Below are 23,246 nucleotides of genomic sequence, written 5' to 3'. Positions count from 1 at the left end.
GGTTGTGCGAGGCGGCAATCTCTGGTGTTTACCTATGCCGCCATCTTGGTTTCTCCTGTTATAAATATTATATATAATTTAACTATTCAATTGTGCACCAGAAACCTATATAATTTTGTTAAGCAGTGTAACCCCAATAAATTCAATAAAAATATAATAAAAAATAAAAACTATTCAAAATGCGAACTCATATAAAGATTAAATTTCATATTGTACTTTACTGAATTACCTTTGATACATATAAACAATTTAAAACATGGCTTTAAGCCATTAGAAAATGACAAAATCTCTTGTCTCGAGGTCTGTACACTTTTCTATTTAATCTCACAGGCCAAAAGAAGAAGTAACTCTTCAAACGTCATCACATATTACAAAACTAACTGGAAAGGGTATCGGTTGTTGCGAAAGACATGTTCCTGAGAATCGTTACAAAATAAGAAAATTGTCTAGAGGTCAGATGTAAGTCAGATGATTCTGTGGCATTTTGAATTGTCATGCATCCATTTTTGTTTTAAAACGGAAAAGATCATTATTAATAACTGAGCCCCAGTGCATGAAATTCGTGAACTGGCGGGGGGGGGGGCGGTCCCTCAGCCCAGCCTGTGCCCTCTTACAGTCTGGGACCCCTCCGCTGATGACCATCTGCTGGCTGAGGCCTGCTCCCCAGGGGATTGGGCCTAAGCTGGCAATCAGACATCCCTCTGGCAGCCCGGCAGCACTCAGGGGATGTCCACTTGCCAGCGAGGGGGCAGACCTAGGCTGCAGTCGGACATCCTTAGGGCTGCTGAGGAGGCAGGAGAGGCTCCCACCACCACTGCTGTACTGGCAGCCAGCACCCTGGCTTGTGGCTGAGCAGAGCTCCTCCATGGGGGAGCTCACTGACCACCAGAGGGAAGATCCTGCATTGAGCGTCTGCCTGCTGGTGGTCAGTGTGTGTCATAGTTACCAGTCATTCCCAGTCTTTCTGCTGTTAGGCTCAGTTTGCATAGTACCCCTTTACTATATATGATAGAGGCCTGGTGCACGGGTTGGGACCGGCTGGTTTGCCCTAAATGGTGTTCCGGATCAGGGTGGGGGGTCCCGCTTGGGTGCCTGGCCAGCCGGGGTGAGGGGCTGATGGCTGTTTTCAGGCTGTCTGCACCCCTTCAGGGAGGAGGTCCCCACTGGGGTGCCTGGCCAGCCTGGATGAGGGGTTGAGGGCTGTTTGCAGGCAGGCCAAGCCTGCAACTGAAGCTTCCAGTCTCTCCTTTTTTTTCTTCTTTTTTCCTTCTGGGATTTATTTACCTTCTGTAATAGAAAGTTTGTTGCGGCTCCAGCTCCGAGGCTGGCTGGCTGAAAGCAGGTATCTGGGGTTTGTTTAGCTTCTATAATTGAAACATAGTTGCTTTTGGAGTTGTTGCTTTCAGAGCTCAGAGACCGGCTGTGGCAGGCGGGGAACCTTGGCTTCCTCCATCACCGGGGCAACCAAGCCTCATGTTCGCTTAAGCTGCGTGGCTGCCGGCCGCCATGTTGGTTGGCAGTTAATTTGCATATCACCCTTATTAGCCAATGGGAAGCGTAGTGGAGGTATGGTTAATTACCATGTTTGTCTATTATTAGATAGGATAGTGTTATGTTATATGTTATAAATATTATCTTTTTAGATGTTTTTTGCTCAGCGCTTTGTTGTTGTTTTTTTAAATTAAATCTTTAGTGTTCAGATTATTACATTGGTTCCTCTTTTTTCCCACCATAACTCCCCTCCACCCAGTTCCCACCCCACCCTCCGCCCTCACTCCCCACCCACTGTCCTCATCCATAGGTGCACGATTATTGTCCAATCTATTCCCGCACCCCCCACACCCCTTTCCCCCCCAAGAATAGTTAGTTCATTCCCTTTTTATGTCTCTGATTCTATTACAATCACCAGTTCATACTGTTCATCAGATTATTTATTCACTTGAGTTTTAGATTCACATGTTGATAGCTGTGTATTTGTTGTTCATAATTTGTATCTTTACATTTTCTTCTTCTTCCTCTTCTTAAAGGATACCTTTCAGCATTTCATATAATACTGGTTTGGTGGTGATGAACTCCTTTAGCTTTTTCTTATCTGTGAAGCTCTTTATCTGGCCTTCACTTCTGAATGATAGCTTTGCTGGATAAAGTAGTCTTGGTTGTAGGTTCTTGGTATTCATCACTTTGAATATTTCTTGCCACTCCCTTCTGGCCTGCAAAGTTTCTGTTGAGAAATCAGCTGACAGTCGTATGGGTACACCCTTGTAGGTAACTGATTTTCTTTCTCTTGCTGCTTTTAGGATTCTCTCTTTGTCTTTTGCTCTTGGCATTTTAACTATGATGTGTCTTGGTGTGGTCCTCTTTGGATTCCTTTTGTTTGGGGTTCTCTGCGCTTGCTGGACTTGGAAGTCTATTTCTTTCACCAGGTAGGGGAAGTTTTCTGTCATTATTTCTTCAAAGAGGTTTTCAATATCTTGCTGTCTCTCTTCTTCTGGCACCCCTATAATTCGGATGTTGGTACGCTTGAAGCTATCCCAGAGGCTCCTTACACTATCTTCGTATTTTTGGATTCTTTTTTCATTTTGCTTTTCCGGTTGGGTGTTTTTTGCTTCTTCGTATTTCAAATCTTTGACTTGATTCTTGCGATCCTCTGGTCTGCTGTTGGGAGTCTGTATAATATTCTTTATTTCAGTCAGTGTATGCTTAATTTGGTTCTTTATCACAACATCGAGGGTTTCATTAGATTTCTTGAAGATCTCACTACATTTATCGGCGGTCTCACCAGTCCTTTCGAGGGCCTTATTAAACTTATCGGCGGCTTCTAGACAGTTCTTTAAAGACCTTAAAGGTGTGGTTTTGAACTCTATATCCAGCAGTTTGCTTTCCTCCATTTCTGTCGTTTGTGTCCTGTTTCTTTGTCTCGGCATTTTTTATGCTTTGCTGTGTCGATAGAGTGCCTTTCTGTGCTAAGTGTCCCAATTACCTGAGGTAGACACTCTTGGTGCACCCCCTTGTGGGCTCTGTGCACAGTCTTGTTGTAATTAAGCCTTGATTGTTGTAGTTATCGCTGGGAGAAATTGACTTCCAGGCCAATTGGCTGTGAGAATCAGCTGTGTCTGCAGTGGGAGAACTTCTGTGCTGGAGACACCCCTCTGGGGCAAGACTTGCTTAAATAGGGCTTTGGTGCTCACTGAGTCTGCCTCTTGAGTGTGTCTATTATGGTTCCACGGAGCTGCAAACTGGATGGTCCCACTCTGACCTCTGGGCTTCCTGGCTCCTGGATCTCTAGGGAGGTGCTAATCTAGCCTTTGCCAGAGGCTATCCAGCAAAAGTCTCCCTGCAGGGCTTGGGCGGGGTGGGTCCCACGGGATCAACAAGGCAGGGCTAGCAGTTATGGCTGTTCTCAGTCTTGCCCTCAGAGGCTCTGCTTCTCAGTGTCCCTGTAATTGCTGCAAGCCCCTCAGAAAGAAAGCTGCCCTAGGGTTCTGACCGATGCCAGACAGTCCCGCTTCTCCAGTATGAGTCTGGGTTCCTAGAGACTCGCCCAGAACTGGAGCTCAGAGCCTGAGAATCCCTCGCGCCCTCAGCTGCCAGACGGCTCCACATGCACTCCGCACCTTAGTATTTTACTCCCGTACTGTGCCACCTCTGAGTCTCAGTACGCTTTTCTCTTTCCATCTAGTTGAAGAATTTCCACTCACCCAGCCTTCCTGTGGTTCTGGATGATGTCTGTTCTGTCTTTCAGTTGTATTTTTGAAGTGGTTGTGCGAGGCGGCAATCTCTGGTGTTTACCTATGCCGCCATCTTGGTTTCTCCTGTTATAAATATTATATATAATTTAACTATTCAATTGTGCACCAGAAACCTATATAATTTTGTTAAGCAGTGTAACCCCAATAAATTCAATAAAAATATAATAAAAAATAAAAACTATTCAAAATGCGAACTCATATAAAGATTAAATTTCATATTGTACTTTACTGAATTACCTTTGATACATATAAACAATTTAAAACATGGCTTTAAGCCATTAGAAAATGACAAAATCTCTTGTCTCGAGGTCTGTACACTTTTCTATTTAATCTCACAGGCCAAAAGAAGAAGTAACTCTTCAAACGTCATCACATATTACAAAACTAACTGGAAAGGGTATCGGTTGTTGCGAAAGACATGTTCCTGAGAATCGTTACAAAATAAGAAAATTGTCTAGAGGTCAGATGTAAGTCAGATGATTCTGTGGCATTTTGAATTGTCATGCATCCATTTTTGTTTTAAAACGGAAAAGATCATTATTAATAACTGAGCCCCAGTGCATGAAATTCGTGAACTGGCGGGGGGGGGGGGCGGTCCCTCAGCCTAGCCTGTGCCCTCTTACAGTCTGGGACCCCTCCGCTGATGACCATCTGCTGGCTGAGGCCTGCTCCCCAGGGGATTGGGCCTAAGCTGGCAATCAGACATCCCTCTGGCAGCCCGGCAGCACTCAGGGGATGTCCACTTGCCAGCGAGGGGGCAGACCTAGGCTGCAGTCGGACATCCTTAGGGCTGCTGAGGAGGCAGGAGAGGCTCCCACCACCACTGCTGTACTGGCAGCCAGCACCCTGGCTTGTGGCTGAGCAGAGCTCCTCCATGGGGGAGCTCACTGACCACCAGAGGGAAGATCCTGCATTGAGCGTCTGCCTGCTGGTGGTCAGTGTGTGTCATAGTTACCAGTTATTCCCAGTCTTTCTGCTGTTAGGCTCAGTTTGCATAGTACCCCTTTACTATATAGGATAGAGGCGTGATGCACAGGTTGGGGCCGGCTGGTTTGCCCTACATGGTGTCCCGGATCAGGGTGGGGGGTCCTGCTTGAGTGCCTGGTCAGCCTGGGTGAGGGGTGATGGCTGTTTTCAAGCTGCCCGCACCCCTTCAGGGTGGAGATCCCCACTGGGGTGCCTGGCCAGCCATATGAGGGGTTGGGGGCTGTTTTCAGGCTGCCGCACCCACTTCAGGATGCCGGTCCCCACTGGCATGCCTGGCATGTCTGGATGAGGACTGTTTGCAGGCAGGCCAAGCCTGCAACTGAAGCTTCCAGTCTCTCCTTTTTTTTCTTCTTTTTTTCCTTCTGGGATTTATTTACCTTCTGTAATTGAAACTTTGTTGCAGCCCCACTCTGAGGCCGGCTGGCTGAAAGCAGGTATCTGGGGTTTGTTTAGCTTCTATAATTGAAACATAGTTGCTTTGGTGTTGTTGCTTTCAGAGCTCAGAGACCAGCTGTGGCAGGTGGGGAACCTTGGTTACCTCCATCACCAGGGCGACCAAGCCTCTTGTTTGCTTCAGCTGCGTGGCTGCTGGCCGCCCTCTTGGTTGGCAATTAATTTGCATATGACCCTTATTAGCCAATGGGAGGCTTAGTGGAGGTATGGTTAATTACCATGTTTGTCTATTATTAGATAGGAGAGTGTTACATTATTATATGTTATAAATATTATATATAAATAAATATAATTTAACTATTCAATTGTGCACCTGAAACCTATATAATTTTGTTAAGCAGTGTAACCCCAATAAATTCAATAAAAATATAATAAAAAATAAAAACCATTCAAAATGCAAACTCATATAAAGATTAAATTTCATATTGTACTTTACTGAATTACCTTTGATACATATAAGCAATTTAAAAATGGCTTTAGCCATTAGAAAATGACAAATCTCTTGTCTCAAGGTCTGTGCACTTTTCTGTTTAATCTCACATGCCAGAAGAAGAAGTAACTCTTGAAATGTCATCACATATTACAAAACTAACGGGAAAGAATTTTAGTTGTTGTTAAAGACGTTTCTGAAAATAATTACAAAATAAGAAAATTATCTACAGCTCAGATGTAAGTCAGAAGATTCTGTGGCATTTTTAAAATCATGCTTCCTTTTCTGTTTTAAAATGAAAAAGATCATGATTAATAACTAGAGGCCCGGTGCACGAAATTTGTGAACTGGTGTGGGGGGTCCCCTCAGCCCAGCCTGTGCCCTCTCTCAGTCTGAGACCTCTTGGGGGATGACCATCTGTGGCTGAGGCCTGCTCCCCAGGGGAGTGGGCCTAAGCTGGCAATCAGACATCCCTCTGGCAGCCAGGCAGCCCTCGGGGGATGTCCACTTGCCCGAGGGGAGCAGACCTAAGCTGCAGTCGGACATCCTTAGCGCTGCTGAGGAGGCAGGAGAGGCTCCCACCACCACTGCTGTACTGGCAGCCAGCACCCTGGCTTGTGGCTGAGCAGAGCTCCTCCATGTGGGAGCTCACTTATCACCAGAGGGCAGATCCTGCATTGAGCTTCTGCCCCCTGGTGGCCAGTGTGTGTCACAGTGACCAGTCATTCCCAGTCTTTCTGCTGTTAGGGTCAGTTTGCATATTACCCTTTTACCTTATAGGATAGAGGCTTGGTGCACTGATGGGGGCTGGCTGTTTTGCCCTGAATGGTGTCCCGGATCAGGCTGGGGGGTCCTGCTTGGGTGCCTGGCCACCCTGGGTGAGGGGCTGATGGCTGTTTTCAGGCTGCCCACACCCCCTTCAGGCTGGGAGTCCCCACTGGTGTGCCTGGCCAGCCTGGATGAGGGACTGATGGCTCTTTTCAGGCTACCCGCACCCCCTTTAGGGAGGGGTCCCCACTGGGGTGCCTGGACAGCCTTGATGAGGGGTTGAGGCCTGTTTTCAGGCAGGCCAAGCCTGCAAATGAAGCTCCCAGTTTCTCCTTTCTTTTCTTTTTTTTATTCTGGGATTTTTTTTACCTTGTGTAATTGAAACTTTGTTGCACCTCCAGCTCGGATGCCAGGCTGTCTCAAAGCAGGTCTCTGGGGTTTGTTTTGCTTCTATAATTGAAATATAGTTGCATTTAGGAGCTATTGCTTTCAGACTCAGAGCCGGGCGCAGCAGGCGGGGAACCTTGGCTTCCTCCATTGCTGGGGCAACCAAGCCTCATGTTTGCTTCACCTGCGTGGTTGCCGGCTGCCATCTTGGTTGGCAGTTAATACATTGTATGCGGGGAAACGTATTTATAGGTTTTACGTTGACTGGTAGTAGAGCACGGGACACGTATTCTATAGATGCGGGATACATTTTTTATAGACTAGCGGTAGAATGCAGGTAATGTATAAATACGTAAACTAAAGATATCGTAATTTTACTGAATGTTGCCATTTGCACAAAAAATTAGCAAAAATGGCCCACGCCATTTGTTAGCACGCGATAAAAACTACCTGCAAACAATGTGTTAATTTGCATATCACCCTCATTAGCCAATGGGAAGCGTAGCAGAGGTATGGTTAATTACCATGTTTGTCTATTATTAGATAGGATTACTGTTAGGGTTTGGCCAGTGACATGGACTGTTAAATAATTCACAATTAAGAGAAGAGAACCCAGCCCACCAGCATTGGCTTGGTGGTTGAGCGTTGCCCTATGAACCAGGAGGTCAAGGTTCAATTTCCGGGGTTGGTCCTGGCACATGCCCCGGTTGCAGGTTCAATCCTCAGTGGGGGGCATGCAGGAGGCAGCTAATCAATGATTCTTTCTCATCATTGATGTTTCTATTTCTCCCTTCCTCTCTGAAATCAATAAAAATATATCCTATCTAATAATAGACAAATGTGGTAATTGACCATACCTTTGCTACACCTCCCATTGGCTAATCAGCATGATATGCAAATTAACCGCCAACAAAGATGGCAGCTAATTTGCATACTGCAGGCAGGGCGGGACAGCGCCAGCCACCAGCGCACCGTAATCCAAGGCAGCCCTGAAAGACCCCGAATCCGGCCTGCTTTGCTGCCCAGACCAATCTGGTCCCAGGCGGCAAGGCAGGGCGGGACCCAGAAGTCCCAGAAGCCGCCTGATATGGTAGTAACTCTATCAGTAAGCACTCTGAAAGTCAGTGGCATAAATGCACCAATTAAAGGATAGATTATGAGGGTGAATCAAAAACAAAACCCACTTTAAATATAAAGACACATATAGATTAAAAGTAAATGAATTAAGCTGCAGCCTGTTTTGCTCAGTGTATAGACCAGGGGTGGGCAAACTTTTTGACTCAAGGGCCACAATGGGTTCTTAAACTGGACCGGAGGGCCGGAACAAAAGCATGGATGGAGTGTTTGTGTGAACTAATATAAATTCAAAGTAAACATCATTACATAAAAGGGTACGGTCTTTTTTTTTTTTTTTAGTTTTATTCATTCCAAATGGGCTGGATCCGGCCCACGGGCCGTAGTTTGCCCACGGCTGGGATAGACCATTAGCCCGTGGACTGAAAGGTCCTAGGTTCGATTCCAGTCAAGGGCATATACCTCAGTTGCTGGCTTGATCCCCAGTCCCTATCAAAGCATGTGCAGGAGGCAACCAATCAATGTGTCTCTCCCTTTCCCTTCACTCTCTCTAAAATTCAATGGGAAAATATCCTTGGGTGAAGATTATCAAAAACAAAGTAAATGGATTAAGTAACATTAAAGAGATTATAAGAAAAATATATTCCAAATTTTGTTAGTCGTATAATGGTTATGTTTAAATTATTAACACCTAAGAAACTGGGTGAAGGGTACATATAATATCCTGTAGTATTTTATAGTGTTTTTTTACATGTATGAGATTATTTCAAATTAAAATATTAAAAAATTAAAAATTGCCAAAACCGGTTTGGCTCAGTTGATAGAGCGTCGGCCTGCGGACTGAAGGGTCCCAGGTTCGATTCCGGTCAAGGGCATGTACCTTGGTTGCAGGCACATCCCCAGTAGGAGATGTGCAGGAGGCAGCTGATTGATGTTTCTCTCTCATCGATGTTTCTAGCTCTCTATCCCTCCCGCTTCCTCTCTGTAAAAAATCAATAAAAATATTTTTAAAAATTAAAAATTAATAAAATATTAATTGAAATGTGTATGCATTACATGAAAAATCTCCTAATTGCTTCTAGCATAATTTATTAAATTGTGCTAAAATTTACAAGGGTTCAATTAAAAAATATCTTAATTCTAAATGATATAATAGAAAATATATAATAGTGCAATTATAAGCACTTATCTGAAAATAAAAATTTAAAGAAGTGAATTTAAAGAAGGTATTAGCCAAAGAAAATATATGCACAACCCATGGACACAGAAAACAGTATGGTGATGGCCAGAGAGAAGTGGTGGGCAAGAGCTGGGTAGAGGGGGCAAAAGGGGGTAAATAGGGACATCCTATATAATAATAATAAAAGGCTAATATGCACATTGTCTGATCGGCAGAATGACCGGTTGCTATGATGCGCACTGGCCACCAGGGGGCAGATGCTCAATGCAGGAGCTACCCCCTGGTGGTCAGTGCACTTCCATATGGGGAGTGCCAGTCAGCCAGAAGCTGGCTCATGGCTGGCCAGCACAGAGGTGGTGGCAGGAGCCTCTCCCATCTCCATGGCAGCACTAAGAATGTCCAACTAACAGTTTAGAGTTGATCCCCTGGGGGCCTAAACCTTTAGTCGGACATCCCCCAAGGGCTCCCTGGCTGCCAGCAGGATGTCTGACTGCAAGCTTAGGCCCCAAGGGGTCCTGGACTGTGAATGGACACAGGACAGGCTGAGGGACCCCCCCCCCCCGAGTCCACAAATTTTTGTGCACTGGGCCTCTAGTATATATATAAAAAGAAGAGATTCAGAGAGGAAGTTTATTTTACTTCACCAGAAGGGAAAGGGTCAGTGCAATACTAAGCGATACAAGGGCAAGAAACAAAAAGCGGCCTCCCCTTTTAAAGGGTAATGGCTGCTGTTGCTAGGTAAAAAGGGAGAGGGGGATTTTTGGCTAAAGTTGAGTTTGTTTTTCAGGATATAGTCCAGGCAGATGTCCTAGGGAGGTGTCTTACCAGTATTTTTCCAAATCAGGTAGGACAGTCTTAGAGAAAAAGTTATGAAGAGTTCAATAGAGGCTTGTTTGAAGGGGAGGAGGGATAGGAACTTTCTACTAACTAGAGACTCCTTGGTGCAAATTATCACTGAGTTGTAAAAACAGCAGGGAGGAGGTGGATACAAGAATGTGGCCTTGAAAGTAACTTATCATGTCCCTCAGTTTGAACAGAGGGGCTGTTTGAACCAGAGGAGCTAATAATCTTGGGGTTTAGTTACAAGGTGCTTCTTATAGCTTATGGAAGGTTACAGTAAGGAAAAAGAGGCTCTTGTCCTAACAATTACATTAAAGAAAAATGAACTAAATATTCTCATTTTAAGAAAAAAACAGACGGGATTTTGTTAAAAACAAAAACTGTGCAGTGCTCACAAGATACTTTTTAAGTGTGAGAGAAACTGATACACTGAGAATATAAAATGAAAAGTGATATATCAACTTATATCATTATAGTTTACTAGAGGCCCAGTGCACAGATTCATGTACCAGTGGGGTCCCTCAGCCTGGCCTGCGGGGATCGGGCCGAAACTGGCTCTCTGACATCCCCCAAGGGGTTCTGGATTGTGAGAGGGTGGTTCTCCGGTGATGCACCCCCCAACTTGGGTTCCTTCCTCTCTGGGTCCGGGGTGCAAGTGAAGCAGATTCAGGGCCAACAGTGTCCAGCGGCAACCTAACCCAGGGCTGATTCCGTGAGAAATCAGGCTCCCTCCTCTACTGGGCAGAGCATCTGCCCCCTGGTGATCATTGTGCGTCATAGCTACCAGGCGAACAGTCAGAGGGTTGCTTAGGCTTTTATATATATAGATTTTGTCAAACAAATTAGACATAAAGCAAAAATGATCATAAAAAACATGAGAAATAGTCCACAATCATACTATGAGATATTTATGCACCTCTCTTAGTAACTGACAAGCAGTAGAACTATAAGAGATTTGAACACAATTAATGACTTAACCCAAGTGACAAAATTGATTAAATAAGGAATAGAAGAAGCATCTCACCTAATAATAGACAAACATGTAAATTGACCTTGCCTTCGCTACGCTAACCAGCCAATCAGGAGAATATGCAAATTAACTCAACAAAGTTGGTGGTTAATTTGTATACGTAGGCGCCAAGCTGCAAAGTGAAGCCTAACAGCTCCAGGCCCGAGCAGCCAATCCTGATGGCCCTCTGTGTTTATGTCTCCCGTCAGGCCCCAGCAGCCCCAAGCCCCGCCACCTCAGTGCTGGGGCTGCTGGGGGCCGGACTGGAGACACAAACATGCAAGCAGACCCAAACACCGCCATCACAGAGCTGTGGATGCTGGGGGCAGAATCAGAGACACAAACCTGCAGGGGCGGGGGCATCCAGCAGCCCCAAGGCCCACCATCAAGGCGCTGGGGCTGCTGAGGGTATCAGAGACACAAACCCACAGGCCCGGCACCCAGCAGACCCAAGGCCAGCCACCTCAGTGCTGGGGTTGCTGGGGGCCGGATTGGAGACACAAACATGCAAGCAGACCCAAACCCCGCCATCACAGAGCTGTGGATGCTGGGGGCAGAATCAGAGACACAAACCTGCAGGCCTTGCACCCAGCAGCCCCAAGGCCCACCATCAAGGCGCTGGGGCTGCTGAGGGTATCAGAGACACAAACCCGAAGGACTGGCTGGCACCCAGCAGACCCAAGGCCAGAAACCGCAGTGCTGGGGCTGCTGGGGGGATCAGAGACACAAACCCGAAGGACTGGCTGGCACCCAGCAGACCCAAGCCCTGCCACCATGGCGCTGGGGCTGCTGGGGGCTGGATCAGAGACACAAACCCGTAGGGGGGCCCTGAACCCAGCAGCACCAAGCCCCGCCACCACAGTGCTGGGGCTGCTGGGGCTGCTGGGGCTGCTGGGGCTGCTGGGGCTGCTGGGGCTGCTGGGGCTGCTGGGGCTGCTGGGGCTGCTGGGGCTGCTGGGGCTGCTGGGGCTGCTGGGGCTGCTGGGGCTGCTGGGGGCAGGATCAGAGGCACAAACCCGCAGGGGGGGGTGGCATCCAGCAGCCCCAAGGCCCACCACCTTGGCGCTGGGGCGGCTGAGGTCAGGATCGGAGACACAAACCCTGCGAGCCCTGCACAGGACGGGTGCTCTGCTCCAGGCCAAGTGCTTTCCCTCCGACTCGCTCTCCCTGGGAGTCCAGCATGGAGGGCGCTCTCCCTGGGAACCCGGAAATCCGCCTCTGGGGCGACTGCGCAGCAGCCACGCCTGGCGAGCCACGGAGAGGGTGACCTACCCATGCGGATGTGTACGCTGGCGGAGGCCACGCAGCTGCCATAGTTGAAGTCGTCCTTGATGTAGGAGCGGGGGTAGCGGGGATCAGAGTGGGCCAGGTTGGCAACGGAACCCCAGCTCCCCACCGAATGACTAGAGCACACGGTCCTCAGTCACTTCCTGAGCAGCGGTCAGCCCCGACCGGGGATCAAACCCAAAACCTAGGTAGGTGCCCTGGCAGAATGGAACCCAAACCTTTGCTGTGGCAGAGGAGCTCCGACCCACAGCAGGGGCCAGGGCACCCAGAGGGGTTTTGTTGAGGGGCCCTGACAGGCAGCCCGCAGCACAGTGGATTAGAACCTCCTCCCGATACAGCCAGGTTGCAGGTTGGATCCCTGGTCAGGGCACAGACAAGAAGCAACCAAAGAGAGCATAATAAGCAGAACAACACACTGGTGTTTCTCTCGCTCCCTCCCTCTCTCTAAAATAATCAATCAATAAAAATTAAAATAAAAAATAAACCCTCTGGTTTGCAGAGTTGCTAAAACAGAAAGTGAAGTCCCATCCCTTCCCACTCATTCAACAAATACTTCATATGCTCCTTCAGTAATCACACTGGGGATGGGTGTTTGTTGGTTTGTTTTGGTTAATCCTCACCTGAGGACATTTTTGCATTGATTTTTTTTTTTTTTCCAGAGAGTGGAAGGGAGGGAGAAAGAAAGAAACTAATGTGAGAGACATCAATTGGTTGCCTCTTGCTGAATCCCCGACCAGAGCCCAGATTGAGCCTGCAACCCAGGTATGCACCCTTGATTGGAATCCAACCCAGTACCCTTCAGTCCACCTGCAGAAGCACTATCCACTCAACCAAACCAGCATATTTTTTCTTTTTAAGTCCTCCTCTAAGGATATGTTTTTTTCATTGATTCTAGAGAGAGAGAGGAAGGGAGAAAGTTCCCCAAGCATTCTGACAGGGATGGAGCCCACAACCTGTGTATGTGCCCTCACCTGGAATCGAACCCATTACCCTTTGGTGCATGGGAGGACACTCTAACTACTGATCCACACTGACCAGGACCTGGAGGTACACTTAAAAAATTTTTTCAGATCTGCCCTGGCTAGGTGGCTCAATTGGTCAGAGTCTCAACCTGTACACCAAAGGATTTCCTGTTGGATTCTAGGTTAGGGCACATACTTAGGTTTAGGTTAGATCCCAGTGGGTCAGCAGGTGCAGAGGCAGCCTACTGGTATTTCTCTGTCACATGGATGTTTCTCTCTCTAAAAATAAATTTTAAAAACATCCTCAGTTGAGAATTAAATATATATATATATTTAAAATTTTTCAGATCTAAAATTTTATTTGGTTCTTTTTTAAATTTTATTTTTCATTTACAGTTCACATTCAATAACCTATCCTATATAATAAAACCCTCATATGCAAATTGACCAAGTGGTGGAATGACTGGTGGGTATAAACTGACCACCAAGGGGCAGACACTCAACGCAGGAGCTGCCCCCTGGTGGTCAGTGTGTTCCCACAGTGGGAGTGCCACTCAGCCAGAAGCGGGGCTCACAGCTGGCGAGTGCAGCGGTGGTGGCAGGAGCCTTCGTGGCAGCACTAAGGAGCAGCAACCCGAGCAGTAGGAAGCAGCAAGCGAGTGGGCAGTAAGGAGGAAGGGGTCCCAGACTGTGAGAGGGCACGGGCCGGGCTAAGGGATGTCCCCCCCACCCCCAGTGCATGAATTTCGTGCACCGGGCCTCTAGTGTTGTATATAAACGTGGAGTTAAATATCAAAAGAAACAACTTTAAATGTTCAAAGTGGTACTGTTATTGGTGGAAGTGGGGTATCTCTTTCCCCATTGAGTGCTGGGGCTGGGGTCCTTACAATACTGCAAGAAAAAGAATTTTCTGAGACTCACAGGGGAGCGTGAGGGATTTTTATGTGCATGGAATTATATCCCTGGGTTTCTAAAGTCCCATTTACCTTGATCCAGTCCTGGAAGAAGTATAGCTGAGGATTCGGTGGAGCTAAAAGCAAAGCCAGTGTCCTCAGTTTCTGCTCCATGTTGGTACAGCATCGGGCTATGTCGTGTTTCCCTCCACGTCCTGTGTGGTTCAGGGTTCGGGTCTGGAAGAGGAGTCGCACAACAAATGAAAAAGAAAAGACAGGAGATAATTTGGGAATATTGGGGGACCAGGCGGGCGGCGGGCAAGTCCAACTCAAGAGGAAGGACTTCCCCTGTGCTCAGGCCTCACCAAGCTTTTTATAGTGAGCGGTAAACAATGCAGTGGTTACCATAGTTACACAGTTCTTGTGAGTTTCACTTGTTTTGACCATGGTTACACTTCCTGCACTTCCTCAGCCCATTAGCTTCCCAGATAAGATCTAGGGAGTGTTATAAGGTCAAGCCTAATTATGCTAAGAGGACTGTGCCCTCTAAGCTGGGACTTGTTTGTGACTTTGCCAACAGGTCAGTCCGAGGCTTAATCCTATATCAGTTTCCCACAGGGCTAGTTGCAGCCCCTAAGTCCAGCATGGAGTCCACATGGCTGCGAGCCATGTGGCTGAGTGCAGGAATGTGAGAGCCATGAGAGCGAGAGTGAGTTCCTTTTTTCTGGGACTTAAGTATCCCAAATCTTCCTGCGCTTGCAATGGCCATCCCTCCTCTAGCCAATGACCTGTTCACAGGTGTGACTAACAAACAAGTACCTTCCCTATGTCACCCAGACTTTACAGGGCATGCATCTATTCTCCCCCTGTCCAGCCACTTCCCCCAGCCATCTGCCGTCTATTCCGGTGGCCCCCTGGAGAGTGTAAGGCTGCAGCTTCCTGGGAATGCCTGCAATATTTGCTCCTTCCCTGTTGTTTTTTTCTCCTTTCCTGTGATTAATGACTAGGTTAATTATAACAGTTTCAGTGCCACAGGAGGAAGCACTAGCAAGTAGGGCTCTCCCACTGGTGAAGGAATGCTGCTGTTTCCTCTGGTAATATCCTGAACCTAACAAGGGAAACCTTGAACTTCTGTTAATTGTAGTCCATTGTTTTCACACTTACTAATTTTCTAATTGAAAAAGCACATGTGGAATGAGACTCAGGTATAAAAAGAATTTTGTAATGCAGTGTATCATCCTAAAAATAACTCATCTCTAACCAAGGCTCATTCTAGATATTTCCCTGAAGAGTTTGGGTTTTGAGGGTACAGTTTATTGTGGCCAGACTTAAATCCTTATTTGAAACATCTGGTCTTTTCTAGATGTTTAAAAGTGCGCAACAGGCCCAGCCTGGGTGGCTCAGTGGTTGAGCATCGACCCATGAACCAAGACTTGGTCGCGGTTTCGATTCCCAGTTGGAGCACATGCCTGGATTGTGGGCTCGATTCCCAGTAGGCCGAGTGTGGGAAGTGGCTAATTCATTGATGTTTCTATCTCCCTATCCCTCTCTCTAAAACCAATACAAACATTTTTTTAAAGTGCAAAACATATGTTAAAAAGTAGAGAGTTAATGTGACATCCTTTAAGCATTTTTTTCTGTTAATTCATAGAAACGGTTATATTTGGGGAATGGAATTGTTTCTTTGTTTGTTTTGAGGGGGATGGAATTGTTAAACTTGATGCCTTGCAGTGTATGCTGACTGTTTATGGGATGATGGAGGAGGAGGAGGGAGGAAATACAGAGAGAAGGGATCTATGTCCAGAAGTCTTTAGACAAGTGACTGTCTAAGCGTTGCTATGTGTGTGCATTTTAGTCAATACTGCCTCATATTCAAGGATAAGCAAGTCTTAAAGCCCAAAGTATACTAAAAGCAGAGGCAGTAAAGTCATCCCTTTACAAATGCCCTCTTGTTAGTCTTTAGGAAGGACTGTCTTCTGGGAGTCTTTGTTGGAGCTAGATGTAGTCCTGTACTCTATCACTGAAGTGGTGGAGGAGGGAGAAGAGGAAGGGTGAGGGGAAGGGCTCTTTGCTAGTATCCCCATATCTAGAAGACAATTTTAGGTTATAGCCACAGGGCTATACATGTATTTTTGTAAAGTACCTCTGTTTGCTGTGGACAAGATTCGTTCTCTTTAAATATATATATTGATTTCAGAGAGGAAGGGAGAGGGAGAGAGAGATAGAAACATCAATGATGAGAGAGAATCATTGATTGGCTGCCTCCTGCATGCCCCCCATGGGGACCAAGCCTGCAACCCAGGCATGTGCCCTGACCTATTGGTTCATGGGTTAACACTCAACCAACTGAGCTACACCAGCTGGGCAATAAAGATAAACTTTAAAAAAAAATTTTAAAAAGTCCCCTTGGCCAGCTGGCACAATTTTAGGCTTTGTTGGTAGAGGGCGCTAGAGGGCTGGTGCAGGGCGGAGCAGGTGAGGGGCCTCCCTTCCTGAGTCAGGTGCTTGTCTTCCTGCCCCTAAGGCAGGGCCTCAGCTCACAGGACTCAGCGGTGGGGACTGAGTCAGCAGGCCTGGCACGGCCTCTGGCCCCAGCTCCCCCTTGCTGACTGCGGACAAGCTCTGGCTCGTGACACCCCAGGCTCTGCTTTGGGTGCTCTCCCTTACCGGGAGCAGGGGTGGGGATCCTTTTCCCTGCCAAGGGCCATTGGGATATTTATACTTATAATTCACTTACTATAAATGCATGTTGCGAATTTTTTAAAAAAGCTCCTAGATTTATTGAATTTCAAGTCCCGCCTGGTTGTCTTGGCAGGGCCAGAGCCAATGATTTTGTGGGTCTTATAGGGCCATAGGCCAGACGTCCCCCACCCCTGGCCTAGAGGGATTTTCCCTCTTGAGTGACAGGTGTGCTTCCCATCTCTAACTGGACCCTAACTGGGAGATACATCTACATGACTTTGCACACTATGTACCTCTTTAAAGAAAGAAAGCTGCAGACCATCTGTTTATGTGGTTTAGGTATTCCGATATGATAGGCATCTTTCCAGGTCCCTGCACATAGTCCTAATTCGTTCTTTTAATTCATAGCTAGTCCAGCATTATAAAGCTTGTTGGTTTGAATTAGCCATGCCCCTATTCAAGGACATAGGGGTGGTGTCCCATTACACACCTTGCAGTACTGGACGTGTGTTTTTGTAAACATGGCTATTTCTGAAGAAGACATTTCTGGAAGAGGAGCGAATTGCTCTGTCATAGGGCTGTACAATTCCTTTTTTTTTTTTTTTTTTTTTTGAGAGGGGTGAAGTTGCTTTTCCTGGAAGGCTGCACAATTTATATCACCAGTCATACTTAAAAGTGCCCATTCCCCACACCCTTGCCCATCTCTATTTCTTTAATTTTTTAAAAAAATATATTTTATTGATTTTTTACAGAGAGGAAAGGAGAGAGACAGAGAGCTAGAAACATCGATGAGAGGAACACCGACCAGCTGCCTCCTGCACACCTCCCACTGGGGACGTGCCCGCAACCCTGGCACAGGCCGTTGACCGGAATCGAACCTGGGACCCTTCAGTCCGCAGGCCGACGCTCTATCCACTGAGCCAAACTGGTTTCGGCTATTTCTTTAATTTTTAACACGCAGAGGGATAGTGTCCCATTGTTTGAATTTGTTTTGTGGAGTTACTAAGAAGATGGAACATCTTGTCATAATTTTATTTTCCACTTTAATTTCTTCTTTTGTGAAATCTCTGAAGGGACAATCAAAACACTGGAGATGATAATTACCTCTGTGGAAGGAACTGCAGGTTTGGGGGGAAGGGGTCAGCATGAAATTTACTTTCCCCATGTATCCTTTTGCACGGCTTTAATTTTTTTTACTATGTTCTTGTGTTACATTTCCAAATAAAGGAAATAGAAAATCTAGAAAGACGTTTACAATGAAATGAGAAAGATAGACACATATACACACGAACCAAAAGTCTGAACACACAGATGCAGGCTACAGCATAGGGAGTATAGTCAATAACATCGTCATAACTACGTATGGGGCCAGGTCGGTATCTGAAACACTGGGGGGGGCGGGGGGAGAACCCCTCTCTAACGTACACGATTTTCTAACCACTCTGCTGTTACATCTGAAACTAATACACAAAAATACCAAATGCAAACTGTAATTGAAAAATTAAAAAGAAAAGAAAGTGTGAACAATAAGAGGGAAAAGAGTGATAAGTTCAGTCCAACCAACGTGGCTCAGTGGTTGAGCATTGACCTATGAACCAGGAGGCCATGGTTCAATTCCAGGTCAAGGGCACATGCTCGGGTTGTGGGCTCATTCCCCAATAAGGGGCCTGCAGGAGGCAGCTGATCAATGATTCTCTCTCATCATTGATGTTTCCATCTCTCCCTCTTCCTTCCTCTCTGAAATATATATATATCTCCTATCTAATAATAGAGAAACATGGTAATTAACCATAACTTCGCTACCCTTCCCATTGGCTAATCAGCAAGATATGCAAATTAACTGCCAGCCAAGATGGCGGCTGGCAGCCAGGCAACTGAAGCGAACAGGAGGCTTGCTTGCTCCAGTGAAGGAGGAAGCCAAGGTTCCCCGCCTGCCGCAGCCCAGCTCTGAGCTGCTCTCTAAGAAACAATGTTACAATTATAGAAGCTAAACAAAACCCAGAAACCTGCTTTCAGCCAGCCGGGATCTCAGAGCTGGAGTCACAACAAAGTTTCAAATACAGAAGGTAAACAAAGCCCAGAAACCTGCTTTCAGCAGCCAAAGTCTCAGAGCTGGAGCCAAGCCTCAAAGCTAAAGCCGACTCTCAGCTCCAGTGACAGCCATAGAAGGTAAATAAATCCCATAATAAAAAAGAAAAAAGAAAAAAAAGAGAGGTTGGTAGCTTCAGTCACCCGCCAGCCTGAAAACGGCCTCAGGCCCTCACCCAGATGGGCCAGGCACCCCAGTGGGGACCCCCACCCGGAAGGGGGTGTGACCAGCTGCAAACAGCCATCATCCCCTCACCCAGGCTGGCCAGGCACCCAAGTGGGACCCCCACCCTGATCTGAGACACCCTTCAGGGCAAACAAGCCAGCCCCCACCTGTGCACCAGGCCTCTATCCTATATAGTAAAAGGGTAATATGCTTCCAGAGCCTCGAGGCCTGCTGGCACCGGGATCAGTGGAGCCGCGAGGCCTCCCAGCACTGGGATCAATGGAGCCGCGAGGCCTCCCAGCACTGGGATCAGTGGAGTAGCTAGGCCTCCTGGCCCCTGGAGCAGCGTGATAGGGGGCAGCGCCCAAACCCCCTGATCGCCCTGTGGCTCTGTGTGTGGCAGGAGGCGGGGCCACAACCTTCCTATCTGCCCTGCTCTGTTCGTGACAGGGGAAGGCACCCCAACCCCCTGATCGGCCCTCCTCTGTGCCTGATAAGGGGGAGCTCCCCAACCCCCTGATCAGCCCTGCTCTGTGTGTGACAGGGTGCGGCGCTCCAACCCCCCCATGGGCCTGCTCTGTGTGTGACGGGGTGGAGCCACAACCTCCCCATCGGCCCTGCCCTGAGTGTGACAGGGGGTAGTGCCCCAACCCCCCAATCAGCCCTACCCTGAGCGTGACTGAGGGTGGCATCGCAACCTCCTGATCCGCCCTGCTCTGTGCATGACAGGGGGCGGGGCCCCAACTCCCCAATCAGCCCTGCTCTGAGCCCGACCAGGGGCTGCACCTAGGGATTGGGCCTGCCCTCTGTGCCCGGGAGCGAGCCTAAGCCAGCAGGTCGTTATCTCCCGAGGGGTCCCAGACTGTGAGAGGGCACAAGTGGGGCTGAGGGACATCCCCCCACCCAGCCAGTGCATATATATGTATGAAGTTTTAGAATTCTGAACCTATTTATCACTTTTAAAGAGTGATAAATAGGTTCAGAATTCTAAAACTCCATGCTCCTAAATAGAAAGGTGGGGCTGGAAAGGGACCAGGTTTACTCTGGCTTCAGGGCCTGTAAAAGCAGGTGGCGTGGCTGTGGGTGAGCGAGAAGCCAGCCTCTGGAAGGGACTTTCACACAGTCCTGCCTGCCCGTGGGAGTGTGAGACATCTGAGCAAAGGTGCGCCCGAGGGAGGTGGCTGGGCTGTGGGAGGGAGTCTGCTCCGCGCACTTACATGTGTTATCTTCCTGCCATGAAACCGGTTTCATTTCCCTTTCCAGAAACTGTAACCCCTTCCCAAACACAAGGAGCAGAGAAAGGGGGTTGGGGAGCCTGGTGAGTGGGTGTGGCACTTCCAGGGAATCCAGACCTAAGGCATCAGTGCCAAGGGCCGGAGGAGGTAAACCACCTACTCTTCTACAGACAGCGTTCAATTACTGGAAGAATGAGTCACCTTTCTTATAAGTATCAGAGTTCATCACAATCTTGCACTTGGCCAAGCCCATTTCTCGCAGACCTTCATGAACTGTTGATAACATTGGCTTGTCCTTGACCACTGGTTGTGCCTGTAAGTTAAGGTCCCTCATCTGGGACAGCTCTTAGCTTTATAATGCTTGACTAGCTCTGAATTAAAAGAACGAATTAGGAGGGTGAGGAGGGATGGCAGCCCAGTTCCACTCCGCGAGGCCAGGCCAAGACAACAGGCTTTGCCTGCCTTCCCCCCTTACCTGTACTGCACCCAAAGAGCAATTCCTGAACAAATCACTTACACAAGAATCCTCCTGAGTCCCTGACTAAACCCGGGCCCTGCGGGGGCGGGTGGTGTTTTGTTTTGTTTAAAGGAAGGGGAAATTGTAACATGTGTTGTGTGCCCAGGGAAATGAGCGGAGGGAAAGGGGTAAGTTCATGGTTTAGCAGGAGAGCCGAGGGAGGCTTTGGGAGTGAATTCCTTGACAGGGTGGTCCCTGCACAAGAGGAGGTGCTGACTCCGGAGTCGCACAGAGAGCTCACCCATCGTTTCCAGGAGAGAAAGCAGCAAATACAGGTCAAATGCAGGTGGAGCAGGAGACTCCGTGGTGCAAGAGGAAGTCTCTTCCGATTACGTCCCTCAGTGAAATGAGACCATAGAGTGCAAGTGAGGAGAGTGGACGGTGATAGAGGTCTGAAGAGACCAAAGAAGGCGGAGATAGTCCCAGAGAACAAAAGGGTGACCTGACTAGGGAAATGTCACAGGTTGTGGTCATTGGCTTGAGGCCAGTGATGTTTTTCCACAAGCCACAACTAGGAATTCCAGTCCAGATGTGGTAGGCAGACATATGAGATTAACCAGAGTTCGGGTTCTGCCCTGAGAAGGACTGAGGGAAAGGCAAGGGTGTTTAGGGTGGGTGCAAGAGGGAGAATTTAATGATGACATGGGGACTCTAGCTGGGTAAAGAGGAAGGGAAGGGACACTGTTGGAGGGAGGGGCCTAGAGGAAGTGAGATGGAAAGGTAGCAGGCAGTTGTCAGCGATGGAGGGGCATGCTTGAAATTGAGACTTGGGTGGAAGTACAGATATTGGTAATGACAAAGTTTACTGGATGCATGATTGGGAAGACTTGGAGGTTAAACTGACTTAAAGAGGATGGGGAAGATCAGGAAATGATGGCAGTGTATACCAAAGAGGAATTGTAAGTGAATTAACTCTTCTTTTTTATCTGTTCTTGCATTTCCCAGATATTCCACAATGAGCGAATTTTACTATGTAAGCAGAAAAAAAGGTATTAAGTAATATCAAAAATATGGAGAAAACCAAGATGGCGGCATAGGTAAACACCGGAGTGTGCTGCCTTGAACAACCACTTCAAAAATACAACTAAAAGACGGAACAGACATCATCCAGAACCACAGGAAGGCTGGCTGAGTGGAAATTCTACAACTAGAAGGAAAGAGAAAAGCATACCGAGACTCAGAGGAGGCGCAGTGTGGAAGTAAAATACTAAGGTACAGAGGCGCACACAGAGCGGGCTGGCAGCTGAGAGCGCGGTTGTCATTTTCAATCAGGAGGGTGTCTCAGGCTCTGAGCTCCAGTTCCGGGCGAGTCTCTGGGGACCCAGACTCATACAGGAGAAGCGGGACTGTCTGGCATCGGTTGGAACTCGAGGGCAGCTTTCTCTCGGAGGGGCTTGCAGTGATTGCCAAGACAATGAGAAGCGGGGCCTCTGAGAGCAGCCATAATTGCAAGCCCCGCCCTGTTGATCCCATGGGACCCACCCCGCCCAAGCCCTGCAGGGAGGCTTTTGCTGGATAGCCTAAGGCAGAGGCTAGATTAGCACATCCCTAGAGATCCAGGAGCCAAAGTACCCAGAGGTCAGAGTGGGACCATCCAGTTTGCAGCTCCTCGGATCCATAAAGGACACACTCAGGTGGCAGACTCAGTGAGCATCAAAGCCCCACTGAAGCAAGTCTTGCCCAGAGGGGTGTCTCCAGCACAGAAGTTCTCCCACTGCAGACACAGCTGATTCTCACAGCCAATTGGCCTGGAGGTCAATTCCTCCCATTGATACCTACAACAATCAAGGCTTAACTACAAGACTGTGCACAAAGCCCACAAGGGGGTGTACCAAGAGTGTCCTCCTCAGGTAATTGGGGAGGCTGAACCACTGGGCCCTAGAGGACACTTAGCACAGAAAACCACTTTATCAACACAGGGAAGCATAAAAAATGCAGAGACAAAGAAAAAGGACACAAATGACAGAAATGGAGGAAAGCAAACTACTGGATATAGAGCTCAAAACCACACTTTTAAGGTTTTTTCAAGAATTTTCTAGAAACTGCCGATAAACTTAATGAGATCTACAAGAAATCTAATGAGAACCTCGAGGTTGTGATAAAGGACCAACTAGAAATTAAGCATACAGTGACTGAAATAAAGAATATTATACAGACTCCCAACAACAGACTAGAGGATCGCAAGAATCAAGTCAACGATTTGAAATATGAAGAAGCAAAAAACACCCAACCAGAAAAGCAAAATGAAAAAAGAATCCAAAAATACAAAGATAGTGTAAGGAGCCTCTGGGACAGCTTCAAGCGTACCAACATCAGAATTATAGGGGTGCCAGAAGATTAGAGACAGCAAGATATTGAAAACCTCTTTGAAGAAATAATGACAGAAAACTTCCCCTACCTGGTGAAAGAGATAGACTTCCAAGTCCAGGAAGTGCAGAGAACCCCAAACAAAAGGAATCCAAAGAGGACCACACCAAGACACATCATAATTAAAATGCCAAGAGCAAAAGACAAAGAGAGAATCTTAAAAGCAGCAAGA

The sequence above is a fragment of the Myotis daubentonii genome, chromosome 7 (assembly GCF_963259705.1).
Source record: "Myotis daubentonii chromosome 7, mMyoDau2.1, whole genome shotgun sequence".
NCBI lineage: Eukaryota > Metazoa > Chordata > Mammalia > Chiroptera > Vespertilionidae > Myotis > Myotis daubentonii.
This window is presented reverse-complemented; position numbering follows the sequence as displayed.